This window comes from Myotis davidii, unplaced genomic scaffold (assembly GCF_000327345.1).
Source record: "Myotis davidii unplaced genomic scaffold, ASM32734v1 scaffold496, whole genome shotgun sequence".
NCBI classification, from domain to species: domain Eukaryota; kingdom Metazoa; phylum Chordata; class Mammalia; order Chiroptera; family Vespertilionidae; genus Myotis; species Myotis davidii.
This window is the reverse complement of record NW_006289398.1, coordinates 1,890,898-1,900,502: the sequence shown is the minus strand read 5'-3', so window position 1 is coordinate 1,900,502 and position 9,605 is coordinate 1,890,898.

The following is a 9,605-nucleotide window of genomic DNA, read 5'->3' as shown; positions in this document are numbered from 1 at the left end:
TCAGAGGCGGGGACCCCGGCAGGGAAGGGGGGCCAGCCCTCCAGGGCCCCGCAAACGGCTCAGGCCGGCCAGGCGCGGTCACAGGCCGACTGGTTTGGGGTGGAGGTGGGAATGGGGGGCGGTGTCAGGGCTGGAGGGAGCGGGGCGCTCTGACTGCTTCGCCTACGGTTATGAGGCTCATCTCTGATACGGCCGTTACCTAGGTTTTAGGCCCTAAAACCTTGCCCTGATCAAGTGTGGTTGGGGACCAGCAGCCCGGCGTCACGTGGGAGCTGTTGCAGGCAGAACCTCAGGCCCTGCCCAGGTCTACAGCGTCTCGAGCTGCTCTGAAGCAAGGTCCCTCCGCAACTTCAGGCCCACGAACGCTTCTGCAAATAGACGCCTTCCTCTACGCCTTCCCATCGGTGCCCTGTAGTGTCAGCACGTTACCTTTAAAAGTCGCGGGAAAGGCATGGCTTGTGAAGAAATGGGACCCTGTACCTCTCCGATGCTCAGGAGGCGTCCTCTGCTAACCACAGCTCAGGGGTAATGAGTTGGGCGAAGGCGGAGCTTGCGCCCCAGTCCGACCCAGAAAAGCTCAGAGACTGGCTGGAGAGCCAAAACCCAAACGAGAACTAGATAGCTGTTTGAGATAATAATTCAGGAGATGATACAAGGCAGAATAACTCTCAACTTTTACGTGAATATGCTCTCTATATACATTCATACAGATACCTATATAGCGCCTCACACATAGTAGGCAATCAATATTTATTAAATCAATAGCTGGATATAACATATTCTCCTGGAAAGAGAAGGACTTTGTGTTTTCAGCCAAACAAGCATGGATCTGTTCCAAAATAAAATGTAGTACTAATAACCTACAGTCCACTTACTGTCTTTTAAAATATTAATTATACACATATCCACCATGCACACATATCCAACCCGTTGAACACAATGGGTTGTAGGATCCCGGAGGGGCCCAGCGGAGCTTTTGCATGTACCCTGATAAAACATCCCGGTCAGAATAACCCGACAAGCCTTCCACGTGCCCATTAAGGCTCCCGGGCTACAGAATCCTCATAGATCATAGATTATAACTTTTTCCAGTGCTGTTTCCGTTTCAGGAGTTATTGATCTGCAAGCGGAACATCCTCAAATGGAAGCTTCACAGAATGTGCTGGCTCCAATGTATTCTGTCAAGTTCTCAAAGCTCCCTAACTAGGCACCGAGCCATGGGAGTTGTGCATAGTGAGTGCCGGTGAGGAGCAGGAGTGGAGCATCCTTCATTCTTTGGTGCTTAGAAGAATCTTTACAATTTTTAAAATTCATGTGTTTTTGTTTTCACTGAAAGGTTTTGTTGGCCTTAGCCCACTGGGAGGTGAGGGTTCTCTTCTGCTCCTCACCGGCACTCACTATGCACAACTCACATGCTTGTGTGCCTAGTTAGGGAGCTTTGAGAACTTAGAACTGGGGAGCAGGCCTAAGCCATCAGTCAGACATCCCCCGAGGGCTCCCAGACTGCGAGAGGGCACAGTTCAGGCTGAGGGACAACCCCCCCCCCAGTGCACAAATTCCGTGCACAGTGCCTCTAGTTTTCTAAATAATGCTCTATTAAAAGAAATCTACACTAATAAAAGAGAAATATGCAAATTGACCATACTTTCATGACACCCACCAGCCAATCAGGAGCAAGTATGCAAATCAACCCAACACACATGGTGAGTTAATTTGCATGCAGGCATTCCATACCTTCCCAGCTCCTCAGGGCCTCTGGGCAGCGTGGGAAGGCAGAAAGGCGGCTCAAGTTGGAGCGAAAGCGGTAGGGCCTCTGGGCAGCGTGGGAAGGAAGAAAGGCGGCTCAAGTTGGAGCGAAAGCGGAGCAGGCAGCCAGGGGAAGGAAGCCCCATTCTTGCACGAATCTTTGTGCATTGGGCCTCTAGTCTTTTTTAAAAAACGTATAGGGGGAAAAAAATCTGTGAGGACGTTCATTAGAAAGCATTGAGATTCATAATGGAATTTTTAAAATCCCAATCAGAACTTAATTCTTGTAAGCAGAAAAAGTAAAGAAGAGAAATCTTTACAATGTAAAACATCTAAACGTTTATCCCAGGAGGAAGTAGGAGGAGTCAACTGCACATATTTCTAGGCCATAGTTCTATTTTGTTGTGCATGGGACATTTGTCATTCTTTCTAGCCTCCCAGCACCTAAACTCCTTTCCAGTGTTTGAAGAACGCCCCTCCCCCTTCTCCACTGCTGATGCAAAGGCCGCTTCCCACTGTGTACCTTGGAGATGCCAGCCCCTGGGTTTCTCAGCCTTCCTGTGACTTCGTTCATTAGATGCATCCCCTTCAGACTTTAATTAAAAGAGAAAGGCCTTGCCCTAACTGGTTTGGCTCAGTGGATAGAGCATCAGCCTGCGGACTGAAGAGTCCCAGGTTCGATTCTGGTCAAGGGCATGTACCTTGGCTGTGGGCACATCCCCAGTAGGGGGTGTGCAGGAGGCAGCTGATCGATGTTTCTCGCTCATTGATGTTTCTAACTCTCTATTCCTCTCCCTTCCTCTCTGTAAAAAATCAATAAAATATATATTTTTTTAAAAAGAGAAAGGCCTGCCCAAATGTACTGTAGAGATGGGTGGGGCAGCAGCAACATGATGTCCAGAGGTGACAATGACAGCAGTTATGGTACCAGCCATGGTGGCACCAATGCCAAGGGTGTGAGCAGTGCACACGGTAGGATCTGGTGTCCAGAGGAGGCACTTGGTAGCACAATTTGGGCAGTCTTCATGGCCTGCAGCTTCCCAATGGATTCTGTGAGCTGTCCAATATCTTTTGTCAGGGATGGGGAACCTTTTTCCTGCCAAGGGCCATTTGGATATTTATGACATCATTCATGGGCCATCTAAAATTATCAACTTCAAAATTAGCCTGCTATATTTGGTCAAATATTTAATTAACTCATCCCTAAGGCCTTGGCAGGGCCAGACCAAATGATTTCGTGGGCCTTATCTGGATGTTCCGCAGCCCTGCTTTAAATGAATTCTTTACCTTCGGAAATCATCTAGGTTTTTTCGACTGACACAGCTATTGCTCACAAGATATTGGAAAACTGCAAAATGATTTGGAGCAATTATATCCATTAGAAAGAAGTGGCAATGAAATTTCATTAGATTCCCTTTTGGGACAAGGATATTCTAAAGGCAGCAGTTTTGCCACCAAGAAAATTAAGAAAATAAACCAGGAGCATTAGCCTGCATATCTCTGCATTTAAGCATGGGAAACAGAAGTGACAACTTTTATTTTTAAGCAAATTCTAATTCTTAGTGATGTTTTTAAAGGAAGGTTAAATTATTTTCAAGATCTCCTTAATCAGTAAATGTCTTTGTAATTGGTGAATAAAGTGGTCAGCAAACTAGAGGAGAGGTTCGAGAATATTCTAGATGTGTCACCAAGCATCGAGCAGACCGTGGGAAAGAGGCTCGAAGAGAACATCTAGGAAGTTGTGAATGACAGCATGAAATAAGCAAAGGTCAGTCTAGTTCGATGACATTGGACAGGATGCTTAACATGAAATCCATTTGATCTCTCAAAAAATTATCAAAATTCCATCTGAAAACAGTTAAAAACCAGACAAACGTGACACTTGCTATTCCCTAAATTATAGCACGAAATAATAGTTAACACAAAAATAGCAACAGGAGAAACACCTTTCATTAGAGGCTCAAGGTTCAAGCAAACATTCCCTAATTAATCCTTTCAGCAGCATCAGGAAATTATTATTTAGCATTTTCATAGATAGCACTTAATGTTTTCAAAGTGTTTTACCAACAGTAATTAGCTGTTCTTCTCATCAGCCTTTTGAAGTAGGTCAACATCATTATCCCCGTTTTAAAGAAGAGCAAGGCACTGAATAAATATGTACAGAGCGCAGAGACCACTAACATAATCCCCATTTGATCAAGTCCCGTTTTTTCTGCCACTCCCATCTTAAAAATATGTGAAAGCACCTTTTTTATTTAAAAAGTGCCTCATTTTAACCCCCTTCAAAACCCCAAAGAAGCAGACAGAATTGCCTCCATTTTGCAGATGAAAGACCTGAGGTTATCACACGTATATGCACACACTCCTGAGGTCAGAGGTGGTGGCTTTTTTTGTCTGCAAGTCAGTCCTAACTCAGCCCCAGCCCCAGATTCTGAGAGGACTGAAGCTGCCCAGACAGGTACTCTCTAGCATCTAAGACAATTCCCTCTCAGAGAGAAACAAGTCCCAAGCATCCGGGCCACACAGTGTAATGGGTTTTGTAAGATCTGTTCTTACCATCAACAATTCTGAGCTTATTTTTTAAAAATATTTTATTGATTTTTTACAGAGAGGAAGGGAGAGTTAGAAACATTGATGAGAGAGAAACATGGATCAGCTGCCTCCTGCACACCCCCTACTGGGGATGTGCCTGCAACCAAGGTACATGCCCTTGACCAGAATCGAACCTGAGACCCTTCAGTCCGCAGGCTGACGCTCTCTCCACTGAGCCAAACCGGTTAGGGCAGAGCTTACTATTTTTTTAAATATTTTTAAATTACTTTCAGAGAGGAAAGGAGAGGGAGAGAGAAACAGAAACATCAATGATGAGAGAGAATCATTGATCAGCTGCCTCCTGCACGTCCCACACTGGGGATGGAGCCTCCAACCTGGGCATATGGCCTGACCAGGAATGGAACCGTGACCTCCTGGTTCAAAGGTCGATGCTCAACCACTGAGCTTGTTTTATTAATTTATTTTATTAATTTTATTAATAACATTGGTGATGGGCCACAAATCCCCTCGCACAACTCTGAGAGCCATTTTGAACAGAAGGAAGGCGCTTGTTACCTGCAGAAAAAACCAAAACTCTGCCAGGTTCCCTGCTGGCATTAGGAAAAGCAGTCTTGCTGAGAATAATATGAGCTGATTGGTCTTTGAGACAAGTACTTCAAAACTGGGCAATCAGATTTAAGATAATAGTTTTGACCGAAACAGAGTCAACTTAAACCTATGTACAAAGGTTTTCATCGTATGTGTTATTTCTTCAGAGAAAATATGAAAATTAACCAAACAAGTATGTCCTTTTTTATGCTCTGTAATCATATTGGACTTCACATTTTTCTTTCTATGAGGATGAAATGTCAACTGTGTATTTTATTTTTAATTTAGTTGGGCTCTTTGCTCAGTGTTAGTAATTATAGCAAAATATGAAAAATAAAAATTTGTCAGATCGTAGTCTGACCTCCTTTTATTCTCCACTGCATGAATTTTGACTATATCAAGCAAAATAAATTAAAATTACTACCATGCTATTTTCCATCCAAATAACTGACAATTACACTAAGTGAAGCAAATTAGGCCCTGAAGTATATAGAATTATTCCACATAAAAAAAAAAAAAAAACAGAGCCAGTCAGTGTATCTTCAGTCGCTACCCTGCAAATGATGCTTTGTTATCTCAGAAAAGCCACTTTAGGAAACCTGAGTTTTAATATGCACTATTTTTAAAACCTGCTCTTTCATTAGAAGCACACTATGGTAATTCCGGTCAAGTGTTTATTTTCTTTAGTTATATCTTACTGAATGTTTCGTCTAAGGAAAGCACCAGTTGGAGAAGCCAAACGTGTGCAAGGACAGAATTCTTCAAATAGAAAATTACCTAAAAGTTTACGTTGGGGAACTTCCAAAAGCAAGGACATGCCAAAACCGAGCAAATCAACACTCCAGGAATTTCCCTTTGGTACCTCCCAGGAGTTCTTGTTACTTAGCTCCACTTAAGAATGGAAAGCCAGAGACCTTCCATGAACCCTTTGTAAAATGATTTCTTTTCCTGATTTAAGTACTCTATCTTTGAGCAGAGGTACAACTGGAAATCCCCCCCTCCCCTCTGAGGGAGTTCGGCGAGCAATGCTACCGTGTCCTGATCAGATGACCTTCGGGGGCACCTCAGTATATTGGGCGCCATTTGGGACCCCCAAGAATGGTGAGCAGTAGAAATCAGCAAGAGGGAGGTGCCACGAGGAAGCCTGGGGCCCCTGGACCTGCCCCTCCCCCTGCATCACCCAGGAGAGCGGCTGCATGTGTGAATCAGGTTTTAGACCTTGCCGATCTTCTCATCAAACTGCCCACACTCTACAGACAAAGGTTTCCAGAAGCAGGTGCTCAGTCAAAGTTCATTGTCCCTCTAACGCACAGGGTTGGGAAAGACTGAGGGTCATAACATGAGGCCCTCGGAAAAGGATCCAGTGCTGCTTGAATGAAGGCACCATCATCTCCATCTTCACATGCAGGGCCATTTACTCTGCCCCAGCTGGGCATGGGTACAAAAGAGTAACAAGAGCTGACCGTGGTGTGTGTATGATGTGTCTGGTGCTGCATCAATCTCATGGAATACTTATCACAACACCCTGCCGTGGGCATGATTCCGCTCCTCACAGGCCACAACACTGAGGCATGAAGAGCTTAAGTAACTTGTTAGGACTGAAGCCTCGTTTCTCTGACCTCAGAGCCCACTCATTTAACCAGCTCTGAACTAAATGTGCGTACTTTCTTGGTCTGGGCTCCTCAGTGAGCACAGCCTGCCGCTGTGTGATGCTATTTTACCAGGAGGCACAACCCCTCAGAGCAGGAGCTGGGGAAAGGGAAGGAAGGAGAACAAGGCTGCACGTGGAACTGGCCGCCACTAACTGCTCTTGATGGCAGGACTTTGGCCCTAACATGGCATCTCAGTGTGGAGGGAACAAGGGAAAAGTGTATCCCCGTGTCTCACCCTCTGTTGGTGAAATCAACAAGGGATCCCAGGGCTGGCAGTGAGCAGTGTGTGCATGAGCAGGTGAGCTACGGAATCAGACTGTGCAGAGAGAGGACCTGAGGGGTCTGTGAGAGGTCTCATACACAGACAATGGGATTGGATTTCCAAACGGAGCACAAGTCAGAAATCACATGGAAGCCATCGAGCCTTGGAAACCATTGGTTGCTGTGGAAGAACCATCCCAGCTCTACCACAGGATTTAGAGGGGTACAGGGCTGTGTGTATGCACACTGACGTAAAACGGTCTCATGTAGCAATAAAACACGTCATTTCACCCAATCCTCTTCAACTGTGAAAACAGCTCAGACATCACCCCCCTCTGGAAGTCCTCCCCAATTCTCCAATGATTACATATAAAAACAAACAAACAAACAAAACACACCAAATTACCAGGTTCCCTGCTGGCTCTAGGAAAACTAGTCTTATTGAGAATAATGTGAACTGATCGGCTTTGAGAAGAGTCATTCAAAACTGGGCAATCAGATATAAGAAAGTAGTTTTGAGCAAAACAGACTCAACTGAAACCCATTGAAAAAGGTTCCCTAAGTTCGGATGTGTCCCGTGCATAGAGCCCAGCCACTGCCCTTTCCATCTTGTGTTGTAATTAGCTCTTTATGTGTCAGTCTTCCCCACTGGCCTGTGACATCGTTCAGGGAAGGGACGGATTTCAGACATCTTTGAATCCCCAGCACTGGACTGTATGGCCTCGCACACATTAGGTACTCAGGGTGCTGTACGGAAGGGGACCTTGGAGGTGTGCGGACCGCGAAGGCCTGGAACAGCCACTGTGGGCAAGGTGAAAGTGACCCAACCAGAGAATCAGGGACAAGAGTTCAGGCAGTGCCAAGAGACCTCCGGGTTTGGAGGCTGTGACGTTGTGGTGGCAGCCATCTATCTACCTGTGGGACTCAATTCACCAGCAAGTAACTGGAGAGGAGAGGGAGACTGTGAGCCAGATGGCACAGGTTTTGATGAGTGTCATGACCAGGAGGTCAGAAGGTGATGATTTAACAGGATGTTAGATGGCATTTCCTGTTGTCTGAGAGTCTCAGGGGAGATCCTGATCCAAAGATAAGAGGTTATAAATGTTCACAGACTCAAAGAGAGGTGGTATCAGACACCTATGTTAATACTTGCGAAGAGGCGAGGGAAACGAAGTACTTAATATACTATCCATCTCTAGGCTATAAAAGAAAGCATTTATCATTGAGAAATTATTTAAAGAAAGTTGTCCTTCTGGGGAAGAGCACATGGGATTTCCCCTCACCTTTTCAGGGAAGAAAGGAGGTTCATGGTCACTACCCTCGAGCCAAAAGAGGGGCTCTCTTGGCCCAGTAGCTCTACAAGGCTTGCAATTGTCAGAATTCCAAGATGACCACCCCCCACCCCCCTCACCCCAATGGCGAATACCCTGTATAAGCTCCCTTTGAGTGTGGATGAGACATGTAGGTATAATGAGGTATCCCTTCCATGACTATATTACATTATGTTACAAAAGGGGTTTTTGAAGATGTGGTTAAAATCCCCTAGGACTGGTTGGCTTCCTCTAAGAGACGATCACCCTGGGTGAGCCCCACCTGATTAGGTGAATTCTTTAAAGGCGGCTAATGGTCTGAGAGGTGTTCTCGGTTCCCCGAAAGAAAGCAGACAGCCGTGTTGGGAATGCTGGGGCCACATGGCAAGGCATTGTGTGTGGCCTCCAGAAGCAGAGACCAGGGTTTCTCAACCCAAGGCAATTGGACCCCTCTCCCCAGGGACATTGCTGAGCATCCTCTAATGCACAGAACAGCCCCACAACAAAGGACTATACGGCTAACATGGCACTGGTGGGTCCGAAGCTCAGAAATCTTCTCTAAGCCTCCTGTCCCTGCCCTCGTGAGCCAGAGGCAGGAAGAGGGACCCTAAAGGACCAGAAAAGATCTCTCGTCTCCTCTGTGACGCCCTCCTGCAGAACCCCAGATCAATCCCAGGACGGGAGAGAGCAAGCTTTGAATAGAAAGAGATGTAAATATTGATGGGACTTTTTCATACCACCTTCCCCCTCTCCCCCAATGAGACTGCCCCGTTAACCACAAGTGATCAGAAAAGCTCGGGGAGTCTGCGATACCTCAGGGGAGGGCCAGGGGAACGCAGCTGCAGCATTTAAAGTCAGTTGGTAGAGAAACAATTAAGGGATTTCCTGAGAGCCTCCCACCGGGTCCAGCCAGTTTAATAGGGCCGTTATCACAGGGTCAGAGAGAAGATGGCGCGGTGAATGGCACGCACCTCAAGGGGCAGGGGTTTTGCCAGAAGGTGGAAGTCCCATCGCTTTACGTCAGGTTCTCTAGAAGCAGAGCCCGAGGCAGGGATCCTTGTGCAAGAGGGTCAGTAAAGGGGTGGGCCCCAAGGACCCCCTCCTGTGACTTGCCCAGAGGGGCCTGAGATTTCGCATTTTTAGCGAATGAGCAGGTGATGCCAAGGCTGCCGGCCCAGGGACCGCACTTTGGGACCCAGGGATGTAGGGCAGTTCTCAGAGAGGAGCAATTGTGAGCCGTCAGCGGCCAACGCTTGGAGGGGCCAGGAGATGGGAAGGGAATCAGGAACCGAGGCATGTGGGGAGTGGGAAAACCCCAATGGGGCTGCAGGGGAATCCGGGTCCCAGGAGAAGGCCAGCTTCCTGCTCTGGCCAAGAAAGGGAGAAACTTCTCAGAAAACAGGTTGTTCCAGGCCAAGAGCACCTGCTGGACTGAGGGTGAGAGGGGACCTAGGAAGCTCCGTTTCCGCAGTGGGACTTGGTTCCCAGGTACTTT